This window comes from Eptesicus fuscus, chromosome 18 (genome assembly GCF_027574615.1).
Source record: "Eptesicus fuscus isolate TK198812 chromosome 18, DD_ASM_mEF_20220401, whole genome shotgun sequence".
In the NCBI taxonomy this organism is placed as follows: domain Eukaryota; kingdom Metazoa; phylum Chordata; class Mammalia; order Chiroptera; family Vespertilionidae; genus Eptesicus; species Eptesicus fuscus.
The window spans coordinates 35,509,413-35,522,883 of NC_072490.1; positions in this window are offsets into that span (position 1 = coordinate 35,509,413).

Sequence of the window (13,471 nt, forward strand, 5' to 3'; positions counted from 1 at the left end):
ATCTCTCCTCTCTCTGCCCTTTGCCGTGTTGGCATCATACCAAGGCTGGCTGCCCTCTTAATTCTGAAACTGCTGGCAACAACTTCAAGGGCTATATGCTTCCCCATCTGCATTTGGGAAACAGAGGGTTCCTTGGAGAAGCCGTCTTAGAAAAGCCTCTGTCTGGTTTCCTGGGCCCTAATTGGGTTGCCTGCCCATCCCTAAGCCAGTAACTGGCAAAGGATGGAACCAGGCACCCCTCGAGCCCCTGGGCTGCAGGGAAGGAGTGGATGCTTGGATGGAAACGGGGAAGGCTGTTGGGAGGTAACCGTCTTGTCCACCTCGATCTTCACCTCGGATTCTTCAGTCCAACCTTTGTCTTTTTCTTTTCTTCAAATGGTCTCTTCACCTCACACTGTTCCTATGACACAGTGCTCCAGTGCAGACCCTTCGGTTCCTTTGTAAATCTGAACAATATTTTTGTACTTATTTTTTCTACCTTTGGGTTCCGCTCGTTTGAACCCGAATTAAAAGCCTCATATATAGTGAAAGGAGCACAGGCTTAGGGTATGACCAAACCGTGTTTAATCTCTGCTCCACTGTTGACTAGCTATGGGACTCTGGGCAAGTTATTGAGCCTCTGAACAGTTTCACTGTGGAATGGGGATAATATTACAAGTCTCTTTGGCTGTTGTGAGGATCCTGTGAGCTAAGTGTCCTATGTACTAGGGCACTGCCTACTACCATTCAGTAAATGATTATCACTACTATCATTATTTTGTATTATTTTTGTTATTTTCTTCTATAAGCCTTTATGTTTCTTTGTGTCAGGCTTTTCCTCAAGAAGCTAAAATGATTTCCCACCACTTACAGGATAAAATAAGAATTTCTCATTGCCCTTAGTTCAGACTGCTAAAGCAGGGTATCACATACTGGGCTTATAAACAACAGAAACTTATTTCTGACAGTTCTGGAGCCTGGAAGTCTGTGATTAGAGTACAAGTATGGTTGGGTTCTGGTGAGAGCCCTCTACTGGGTTGCAGAGAGCTGTTTCTCATATCCTCACACAGTGGCGAGGGCAGAGCTGAAGCAAGCTCTTATATCTATAATAATAAAAGTGTAATATGCTCATTAGACCGGACAGCCGAACGACCTTCCGGATATCATTCCGGATGTTTTTTCGGATGAAGCCACGGCGGCAGGGGCCAAGGCAGAGGCTGTTAGGGGCGATCAGGCAGGTGAGCAGTTAGGGGCGATCTGGCAGGCAGGCAGAGTGGTTAGGGGCGGTCAGGAGAGCTGTTAGGAGCCAGCTGTCCCGGATTGCGAGAGGGATGTCCGACTGCCAGTTTAGGCCCGATCCCAATCCGTGCAGGATCGGGCCTAAACTGGCAGTCAGACATCCCCCGAGGAGTCCCGGATTGTAAGAGGGTGCAGGCTGGGCTGAGGGAAGCAGGGCCAAAATGATGGGCCCATAGTGATAACCAATCTTATCTCATTTGTATATTGAGTGACAAATTTTTTGCTATTCTTGTATAGAAATTGGAGAAGCAGCTATGATCCCTAAAACTGGAAGGACTTCTAAGAGGGACTTTGCAGTGATTACGTGTTTTCCTCCTTTGCTGCAGATATGTAGTCCATCCTCTGGCAAAAGGCCCACAGACTTAGGTGTCCTTACGCACGTACGACAGGCAGAAGTCTCAGTCTGTTGATACAGTCCTTTCCCTTGAGACAACGTAACACTGGGGACAGAAGTCTAAGGTAGGTTCCCTGGGAAACAGATTCCGAGAAAGGGACCGGCCTGAAGGAGGTTTACCAGAGTGTACTCTCAAGAAAGCAAGGGCAGCAGGATCAGGCAGAGGGAGACACTGGGCTGGGATGCAGCTGCAAGAGACCTCAGCTGTTCCTCCAGGGAAGCTCTGGACTGGGGTGGCCTTGCAGAATGGTCCTAATTGAGGCAAGACCTGGAGGCCACACCTGGTCATTGGATGTGGGGCCTACCCTTAGCCAGGTGACTTCCTCTGGCCAGTAGCAGGTCCCACAGAAGGGCTCAGCTGTGAGCCATCAGCCTTCAACAGTCCTGGCAGCGGGAGGAATGTCTGCTCCATGTCTGGAGGGAAATCTGAATGGTGCTGATGTCAAAAGGGCTTTCCAGTCCTTTGTCAGCTATAAAACCTCAGAGCCCATGTAATATAGGACAAATATTCAAATATATTAACACTTTTTTTTTTTAGCATTTCTCTCCAAAGGTCTTATTGATCTATGCTGCCCAATATGGTGGCCACTAGATACATGTGACCATAGAGCCCTTGAAATATGACTGGTCCAAATTGAGGTGTGATGTAAGTGTAGAATACACACCAGATTTCGAAGACTTAGTATGGGAAAAATGAGTGTAGAATGCCTTAATAATTTTTAATATTGATTGCATATTGAAATAATATTTCAGATACATTGACTAAGTATATTATTAAAGGTAATATTAATACCAATTCCACCTGTTCCTTTTTACTTTTTTTTAATTTGCTACTAAACAATTTAGACTCCACTGGGTAGTGCTGTCATGGACCTTTTCAGACAGACTATACACTGGTTTCTTTCTGAAGTGGGAAGAAAGCGTTTCTCTCTTCATTTGATAACTGGTAAGAACTATGTTTATTTGTTCCAGTCAACCATGCCTTGCCCACAGTAAGCTCTCACAAAAGTTTTTTGAGGAAAATGATGAAGCAAAAACATCCCAATTTTGTTTTACTTCTCTCTTTTAGGTGCTGCTGTGCTATTTTGTTTGTCAGATGCTTAGCTTCATCACAGATGGGCAAGAAGAAAGATTGTGGGTGTTTCAAGAAAGGGTAACTTATTAAGACATAATGTCATTCAAAAAAGCAGTTGGTTAAGATTACACAATAACCATGGCTGCTATTTGTGCAGAGTCTTAATCGCTGTAAACATGTCTCTGAATGCTTTTTCACAGGCATTATCTAATTCAATCCTCATAACAGTACTGTGAGATGTATATTTTTATTATCCTCGTTTTACAAGGGAGGATACTCTCGTCTCTCCAACCTCTGGTTTACATTACCTGCCCGGCCCTGTGGGATTTGAGGTTTTGACCTCTGTTCCTTGGCCAATTGCATATTTATTACATTGAAAAACTGATTGAAACCAAATGAGTAGGGTCCCAATCTATATCTTACTTCAAAGACCTTCATTGAACTTTTAAATCAAATGCATTTACATTGTGATTTAAATACTTATTTAGACCCTGCTTGATCTCTAGCACAGGAGATCCCATAGAAGTTTTTCTTTTCTAAGTATACTCTAGTTATTTAACATAACTTCATGATGCATCTTTCTTAACTCAAAAATAATTTTAAGGTTTTCTTTTTGGGAGGGCCAGATGTAGCAAATAATCTTTTTTTCAAATTCTGGAGTTATTCCAGAATATGAATCTCATTGAAGCAGATAACTGAATTTACTGGGAGGCGACCCATTTCCTTTTCAGCAAGTTAGGGAAGGGTTTGGGGTAATATTTTCACTATTTTAATTAGGCATACAGTCACAACTAGCACAAATGTAAGAGATGTCGATGTTTTGTTTTTTTAATTGAGGCAGAATTGACATACAACATTATATTAGTTTCAGGTATACAATATTATTCAATATTTGTGTATATTGCAAAATGATCACCACAATAAGTCTAGTTAACAGCAGTCACCATACATGATTACAGATTTTTTTTTTCTTGTGATGAGAGCTTTTAAAATTTACTCTCTTAGCAATGTTCAAATATGTAATACAGTGTTATTAACCATAGTTACCGTGCTGTATATTACATCCCATAACTTATTTATTTTATATTTGGAAGTTTGTACTTTTTGACTCCCTTCATCCATTTTGCCCACCCCCAACCTCTTGCCTCTGGCAACCGCCAATATATTCTCTCTATATGAACTTGGCTTTGTTTTTGTTTTTGTTTGAGATTCCACATATGAGTGAGATCATATGGTATTTGTCTTTTTCTGTTTGATTTATTTCACTCAACATAATTCCCTCAAGGTCCATTCATGTTGCAAATGGCAAGATTGTATGTTTTTTTTTAGTGTTGAACAATATTCCATTGTATATATACACATTTTCTTCATCCCTTCATCTGTCAACAAATACTTAAGTTTTTTTCATATCTTGGCTATTGCATTGAACATGGGGTGCAGATATCTTTTTGAGTGTTTTTGTTTTCTTTATATAACACCCAGAAGTAGAATTGCTGGATCATATGATAGTTGTATTTTAAATTTTTTGAAACACCATACTGTTTTCCATAATGGCTGTATCAACTTATATTTCCACAACAGTGCACAAGAGTTCCTTTTTCTCCACATCCTCACCAATACTTGGAGTTTTTTGTTTTTGTTTTTTTAATTTCTTTATTGATTAAGGTGTTACATATGTGTCCTTATCCCCCCATTACCCTCCCATCCCCCCTCCCTCACTCATTCCCTCACCCCCCTGTTGTCTGTGTCCATTGGTTAGGCTTATATGTACGCATATAAGTCCTTTGGTTGATCTTCCCCCTTACCCCCACCCTCCCCTACCTTCCCTCTGAGGTTTGATGGTCTGATCGATGTTTCTCTGTCTCTGGATCTGTTTTTGTTCATCAGTTTTTGTTGTTCATTATAGTCCATAAATGAGTGAGATCATGTGATATTTATCTTTCTCTGACTGGCTTATTTCACTTAGCATAATGCTCTCCATTCCCATCCATGCTGTTGCAAATGGTAAGAACTCCTTTTTTACCGCAGCGTAGTATACCATTGTGTAGATGTACCATAGTTTTTTAATCCACTCATCTGCTGATGGGCACTTAGGCTGTTTCCAAATCTTAGCTATGGTGAATCGTGCTGCTATGAACATAGGGGTGCATATATCCTTTCTAATTGGTGTTTCTAGTTTCTTGGGATATATTCCTAGAAGTGGGATCACTGGATCAAATGGGAGTTCCACTTTTAGTTTTTTTTGAGGAAACTCCATACTGTTCTCCACAGTGGCTGCACCAGTCTGCATTCCCACCAGCAGTGCATGAGGATTCCTTTTTCTCCGCATCCTCACCAACACTTCTCGTTTGTTGATTTGTTTATGATAGCCATTCTGACAGGTGTGAGATGGTACCACATTCTCGTTTTGATTTGCATCTCTCGGATGATTAGTGACTTTGAGCATGTTTTCATGTGCCTCTTGGCCTTCCTTCTGTCTTCTTTCGAAAAGTATCTCACCAATACTTGTTATTTGTTGATTTTTTTTTTTTATGATAGCCATTCTGACAGGTATGAGGTGGTATCTCATTGCAGTTTTTATTTGAATTTCCCTGATGATTAGTGATGTTGAGCATCTTTTCATGTACCTATTGACCATCTGTATCTCTTCTTTGGAAAAATGTCTATTCCGATCCCATGCTCATTCTTTAATCAGAGTATTTCGGAGTTTTATTGTTTGTTTGGTTTTGGGGTTTGTTTGGCAATTTTGCTTTTGAGTTGTATGAGTTCTTTATGTATTTTGGATATTACCCTCTATAAGATATATGATTTGCAAGTATTTTCTCCCATACAGTAGGTTGCCCTTTCATTTTGTTGATAGTTTCCTTTGCTGTGCAGAAGCTTTTTTGTCTGATGTAGTCCACTTGTTTAATTTTGTGCTTGCTGCTTTTGCTTTTGGTGTCATATCCCAAAAATCTTTGCTAAGACTGATGTCACAAGCTTATCACCTATGTTTTCTTCTAGTTTTATGGTTTCAGGTCTTACATTCAAGCCTTTAATCCATTTTAGTTGATTTTTTTGTGTATGGTGTAAGATAAGGGTCCAGTTTCATTCTTTTGCATGTTGCTGTTTTCCCAGCACCATTTATTGAAGAGACTCTCCTTTCCCCATTGTATATTCTTGGGTCCTGTGTTGTAAATTAATTGACCATGTACGCCTGGTTTTATTTATGGCCTCTCTATTTTGTTCCCTTGATCTGTGTGTCTGTTTTTATGCTAGTAGCATTGTTGATGATTTTATTTAACTAGAACAACAAACATATGTTTTTAAGAAATTTTTATTCAAGACAAAAATGCAGATATTTTTTCCAAAAAAGCAGTAAGGATTTTAGAAACGTTTAACTTGTTTATACACTTAAAATACATTTATTTTAAAAACATGTACCTATATAGGTTGTTTCCATCAGGTTGATATGTGAACTTTATGGTTATTTTTCATATGATTACATATGTATTATTATTATATAGCTAACACCCTTCTCAGTTTCGCCTTTCTTATTAATTCACAGGACAGAGGGAAAACATTCCCACTTTCCAGTTCCTAAATAATATTTCTACATAGTATTAACATATCTAGGGGAAATAACATATACATATTCTTTCTATGCTTATTGCTATTAGAACCTTAATTATCAACTCAGAAAGTGACTGTGTGATTTAATGGGAAAGGTGTGGCCTCTGGGATAGTCAAACCTGGGTTCAAATCCCAACCCTACTGTTTATCACCTGAGTGGCCTTGGGAGATCATGTATCCTCTAAGAAGTTGGGTTCCCTCTCCTGGAAAATGGCGAGAATACCTACCTTGTAAGGGTTGGCATGAGGTTCAAATTAAATGACTTGTATTGTATCCATTGTAAAACTTACATATAATATCCTCTCTGATGAATTCTGTGAGGAAGAGGCCGTGTGGTATAATGAAAAGAGCTCTGAATTTGAAGATAGGAGGGCAAACATAGCACTGCTTAAGTACCTTCTGCCTCCTCCCCCCATCACACACTTAACGTAAGTTATGTCATTTTCCTTACAATAACCCTGCCAGGTAGGTATTAATTTTCCCATTTTGCACTGTGCTCTTCTCACTATACCTCTTAGATTCAAGTTCAAGTGTTCATTATGCAAATTACTATGTGATCTTGGGGACAACGTTTATTCTAATACTCAGTTTTCTTATTTGTAAAACTGCAGTGATATTAATCCTGACATCACTAATAGCACCTCAACTCCTTTTTGGAGATTCCAACCCCTTTTTAGAGCTAGATTAGCTCTAAATAAAAAAGTAAAAGCTCAAATGGTTACCTTTAGGATCCAGCTCACCTACTTCAGTAAATAATCATGACATCCAGTTCTGAATTGAGTTACTTCCACCAGCACACTGGCGTGATTTTATTTGAAAACTTCTCAGCATACATATCTCTTAAATTCTGTAACAGTTTACATAGTAAAGATGTGACTACAGAACAGCCAGGTCCTGGCCACCTTGAGGAAATTGTAATGCTTTCCTGAAAAACATAGCTGAAGGGTGAATTGTTCACGTGGATGTGGACAATCTCCAGGACAGTGTTCGGAAGTGTGACAGAAAGGAAGATGGTGAGCAGATCTCCGAAGCCCACAGGGAATGTTGGGAGGTCATTTGGAGATAGAAGTAAGGAAAGTATTCATGGCCTCAACCTCGAGGGAGAGAAGTTAGGTCAGGGCAAGTCTTGGGAGTCAGACAATGGCAGGCTCCACCCCTGGGCCTGCGGCCTGTGTTTGCTTCACGGAAAGGGCTCCCTCCTCTGCCCATGGCACAGCTAGTTGATCTTGTGCTAGCCTGGCCATCTGGTTAGTAGCCACACTGAACTCAATCACTGCTTTTGTTGGCAGGGTCAAGGGCTTGCCTGTCAGCGTGTTTTGATGGAAAACTTTCCAGGTGCACATATAAAGAGAAGAACGTTTTCTGATCCTGGGGAAGAGAAGAAAACAACCCCCAGGGTTATGGCTCCTAAGGTGGTGAGAGAACTTTCCCTTGCTCTGTTTTGTCCAGGAAGTTTTCCTGCGCATAAAGTGTGCATTCATAGAGTGGGAGACCAAGGCTGCTCAAACCTGTTTTAGGCGGCAGAGCACCCAAAAGTCAGCTTCCTTTGCAGAAGATGATGAAACACTGGCATTTCTATTGCTCATTATGTGAACCATGATTTAGCTCAGAATATATTGATGGTTTAGCATCCGGGTTGGGCTAGAAGCTCCTGTTTAATTAATTGTGCATACTGTTATAAATGACAAAATCTCAGCCATAAGCATATTGGCTCATGGAGAAAACAAACTGTTGAGCTATTCAGGTTCCAGCTTCCAAGTGTCTCCATGACATTCATTTCCAATATCCTTTTGCCAATAGGTTTGAATGTTCTGCTAGTACTATAAGTCATCAAGTAAAAATGTTGGGGGAAAAAGCAAAATTGACAAAGTACTAGTTACTAGCTTTTTTAAAAAGCAAATCAAAAAGAAAAAAAATCATATTTGGGAGACTTTGAAGTCAGAAAGACCTGGATTTAAGTCAAGAATATTAGCTGTGCAGCGCTGGCTGGTGTTGCTCCGTGGTCAGAGAGTCAGCCCGCACACCAAATGGTCTCGGGTTTGATTCCTGGTCAGGGCACGTCCCTGGCCTCGGTTGGGGCTTGTGCAGGAGGCAAACAATCTATGTGTCTTTCTCACATCCATGTTTCTTTCTCTCCTCCTCCTTCCTCCCTCCTTTCTCTAAAAAAAAAAAAATAATATCCTTGTTTGAGGATTTTTTAAAAAAGAACATTAGCTATGTGACATTGGTCAAGTTACTTTATTTCTTGGAAACTGCTTCCTCTTCTTAAGATAGATATAATACCTTCTTGGCAGGATTATTCTCAAGATTAGCATTAATGTAAAGCCCTGGCACATAGTAAGAGGCTTACTAAAGGACAGGTAGGGGTAATATTCTTGGCATCAGAACACTTCACCAGTGTTCCATCAGGAGGGGAAAACTGAGCTGGAAAAGGCCTAAATAAGATTGCATTATATTCCCCCATTCAACAGATGAGGCAACTGGTACTCAAAGAGGAAGCCCCAAACTCCACAGCAAGTTTGCTGAGAGCCAGGAACAGAATCCCAGCCCACAGCAGCTTCCCTAGCAGGCTGTGCAGTGCTGTTCTCTTCTGCAAACCCGGAACCTTTCTAAAATGCCCCATGTTGTCCCATGAGGCCACCGACTACTGCATATGTTCTCTTCTCCTTTGGTTGCCAGCCAAGAGGAGAGTATGTGCAGTGACTCACCAGGGGAGCCGGTCCCCAACCCCTAGTTACCGTTCCTGTTAAAGAAAACACTTCCCTCCCACCTGTGCCCGCACCTTTTTGTTTCCTGTTAGGTGTATTCCTCCCGCTGTGGCTTTGCCCCGTTTGGAGAATTTCTGAAGGAGCGTGCCTGCGGCTGCACAAGGCCACAGCTTGAGATGCTAATATGATATCGTGGCCACTTGGCGCAGGGAAGGACCCGAGTGCTCCGCCTGGCCTGGGCTGCAGAGGGGGGAAGTTAGCTGCCCACCTCAGGGCTCCAGAGAGCATGTTGGGGCAGAGAGAGGGGGGGACTGGGTGTGGAGGCAGACGTGTCAGCACCTGTCTGCCAAGTCTCTAGGGAGAGAGACACACACCTGGGGCTAGGGGAGGCAAAAGCAACACAAAGGAACTCAGGTGCACCTCAGGGAAGGTACAGAGATTTCACAAGCGTAAAGGCCTAGTTTTAGTTTAAAACACGGACCCAAAGCTTTAAAAGATGTTGATTGGTTGTTTCCCCGGGCCGTTCCCATACTGAGCATGCGCTATTCTGTTGGTGTCCTCCACTTTCCTGCAGCTCAGTGGCCTGGCAGCTGGCCCGCCAATCACCTTCGGGGAATGATATTATGTCACCAGCAGCCAATCAGAGCAGCTGATGGGTCTGGGCTAACCAGTGTTACGTGAGTTGACATAATCCTAGCCAAGAGCAAAGAAGTTTGGCAGTTTCCATCAGCAGGCAGAGCCTTTTAAAAGGCTTTTGGAAAGCCCTCATATTTTTATAGGGCTACTCATAAACCTTCTCCGTGCCTCCACCCCACGCTGACTGATGAGCCGGTTGCACAAGGAAAGTAGAAAGCCAGTGTGCAACGCCTGCAGAGAGTCCATGGAGCCCGAGAGAGGCCAAGAAGGCACCTGCTCCTAACTTCCCAGTCCTGGCCCTAGTTCAGGCCCACCTGTGCATCCCACCTCTTGATTCTAGGAAGTGACCTGAACAAATCCTTTACTTAAAATAACTGGAGTCAAGCCTTCCTAACTCAAGCCAAATGATCTCTCTGCCTCGTTATCTAGGCTTCTCCTGGCCTTGGCTGTGGGTTCTTTGGCAGGACTGTCTCCGGTTTAGGCTCCACACCTCCGCGTTGCTGTCACAAGGCCTGCAGGAGGCCTGAATGAGTGCTGTGCTTTGGGGTCGAGAGGGAGTTCTGGCTTACCTTGTAGGAAACACGGGCCGGTGGTGGGGAGCACGGTTCCACTTTCCAGCCCAGCCCATGTTGAGGACCTGACTCTTCTTGAAGTCTAAAGATGCCTTCTGCCTCAGTTAAAAGTCTCAATTCCCTTGCTCCGGTTTGATTTTCACCATTAACGAGAGAACTTCTGGATAGTCCAGTCTTTTTGCTTTCATTCTTCCTGTGTTCTAATCTAGGAGTCCGTAAACCATGGCCTTTCCGACAACTCCACTCTGCCTGGTTTTGTAAATAAAGCTGTATTAGAGCACACCCAGGCTTATCCATTTAAGTATTGTCTAATCTGCTTTCAGACTGCTAGTATAACAGCAGAGCCGAGAATGTGTGATGAAGATCATATTTTAGCAAGGCCAAAAATACTGACTAGTTGGCCCTTCATAGAATTTGCCAACCTCTTAATGTATCTACCTGGTTGCCCCCAAAGTAATCTCCTAAATCTCAGATCCAATCTCACTATTTTTCTGCTTTAAAAAAAAAATGTATCAAAATCCACATTGTAGCCCTAGCCGGTTTGGCTCAGAGGATAGAGTGCCGGCCTGCAGACTGAAGGGTCCCGGGTTCGATTCCGTCAAGGGGCACGTTCCTTGGTGGCAGGCTCCCGGCCCTGGTCAGGGCACGTGCATGAGGCAACCAAGTGATGCGTGCCTCTCACATTGGTGTTTCTCTCTGTCTCTCCCTGTCCCTTCCACTCTCTAAAAATCAATGGAAAAAAATATCCTTGGGTAAGGCTTTAAAAAAAAAAAATCCACACTGTGGATAGAAGCTCCTTAGTGTGGCTCTGCACAGCCTGGTCCACACTCCCTCCCATCCTTACTTTGCACCCTCCACTTCAGCTGTGCCTGATGCCTAGAATGCCTTTCTGTTTTCTTCCTCTATCAAACGTCTAAACATTCAATAACACCAAATTTAAATGTCACCTCTCCTGTGAACCCTTCCTCGATGCCCAGCAGCGTTAATTCCTCCTTCCTCTGTGGTCCCGTGGCTCTTTAGACAAACAGCTGCTATTGTGTTGACCACATGGGATTGCAATGATGTGTTTATGTGTTTGTATTCACCACTAGAGAGTGAGCTACTAGAGATCCAGGACCTTGTCCCCCTGCCTTTCTGCCCCTGCCAAAAATGCTGATGAATCATCTGGATGACAAGTGACGTCTGAAACAGATTTTTATAAAAATGCCTGGAACCTTCTCTGTACCACCTCTCACGATTGACTGGTTTATTCTCTCTGTACTTCTGGTAAGCTGAAATATCATAGGTACTCAGAAGATGTCTAATGAGTGAGTGTGTAAATAGATAACATACATATTTTTTTCTTCTAGTATCAAAATAGAGTAAACACATTGTCACATTCACTTGATCATCAAGTACATTCAGAACTTTTAAAAATAACCTACCTCCATCCAAAGAAGATATACAAATGGCCAATAAGCACATGAAAAGATTTTCAACATCATTAGCCATTAGAGCAATGCAAATCAAAACCATGATGAGTTACCACTTCACACCCACTGGAGTGACCTTAATAAAAAAGACAGATAACATGTGTTGGTGAGGATGTGGAGCAATTGGAACACTCTTACATTGCTGGCAGGAATAGCACATGGTGCAGATGCTGTAGAAAACAGTTTAATAGTCCCACAGAGTTATCCTATGACCCAGCAATTTCACTCCTAAGTACCCAAGAGAAATGAAAACATAATGTCCACACAAAAACATGTATAGCAATATTCATAGCAACATTATTCATAGTAGCAAAACAGTAGAAACAACATAAATGTCATTCGACTGGCAAATGGATGGATAAAGTGTGATATAATCCACACAATGAAATATTATTATTCAGCCTTAAACAGGGATGTAATTCTGATTCATGCTACAAAATGGATGAACTTTGAAAACATTGTGCTCGAGGAAAGAAGCCAGTTACAAAAGGCCACATAGGTATGATTACATTTATGTGAAATGTACAGAATAGGCAAATTATAGAGGGAGAAAGTAGAAGAGTGGTGGTCTATTTTTAGTGGGGATGGGGTTGGGGAAGAAATGAGCAGAAATTGCTAATGGGTAGGGAGTTTCTTTTGGGGATAATGAAATGTTCTGGAATTAGGTAGTGGCAGTGGTTGTAAAACTGTGAATATGCTAAAATAATTGAACTGCCCTAACTGGCTTGGCTCAGTGGATAGAGCGGTCGGCCTGCGGACTCAAGAGTCCCAGGTTCTATTCCGGTCAAGGGCATGTACCTTGGTTGCGGGCACATCCCTAGTAGGGGGTGTGCAGGAGGCAGCTGATTGGTGTTTCTCTCTCATCGATGTTTCTAACTCTCTCTCCCTCGCCCTTCCTCTCTGTAAAAAAAATCAATAAAATATATTAAAAATAAAATAATTGAACTGCATACTTTAAATGGGTTAAGTCTATGGTATGTTGGTTGTAAGTGTTTTAAAAGAAAGTATGCCACATTGAATAAGAGCTAAAACTTGTGAATTCACCCTAGCCAGTTTTGCTCAGTGGATAGAGTGTCAGCCTGTGGACTGAAGGGTCCCTGGGTTCGATTCCAGTCAAGGGCATATACCTCTGTTGCAAGCTATTGTGTGGGAGGCAATCAATGGATGTTTCTCCCTCTCTGTCTCCCCCTCCCCCCCACCCCCCCACCCCCCCCACACACACACTCTCTCTCTCTCTCTCTCTAAAAATCAATAGGAAAAAAATATCCTTTGGTGAGGATTAACAACAACAACAAAATCTGTGAATTCTACCAATTCAATATCCTGGTTGGGAAATTGTAGTATAGTTTTGCAAGATGTTTCCCCTGGGCAAAACTGGGTAAAAGTGACATGGGCTCTCTCTCTATTATTTATTATAACTGCACGTGTATACGTTTCTTAACTTCTTCGAGTCTCAATTTCACTATCTGTAGGAAGAAAATTGTAGAAGCTTCTCCATAGAGTTATTGTGAAGGGTAAAATTACATGAATAGCTAATTCATGTAAAAGGCTCAGTAGAATACCTGCCCCTATAGTAAGGACTCAATAAGTGGTAGTTACCATGATGACGATAATACCAAGGATGGTGATTTATACCGTTGTCCTTGACGTATGTTTGTAGGTGACTGGGGTTGGTGGTAAAAGCCTTGAGCCCACTAGGTCCCTGGGTCCATTTGATAGTGGAT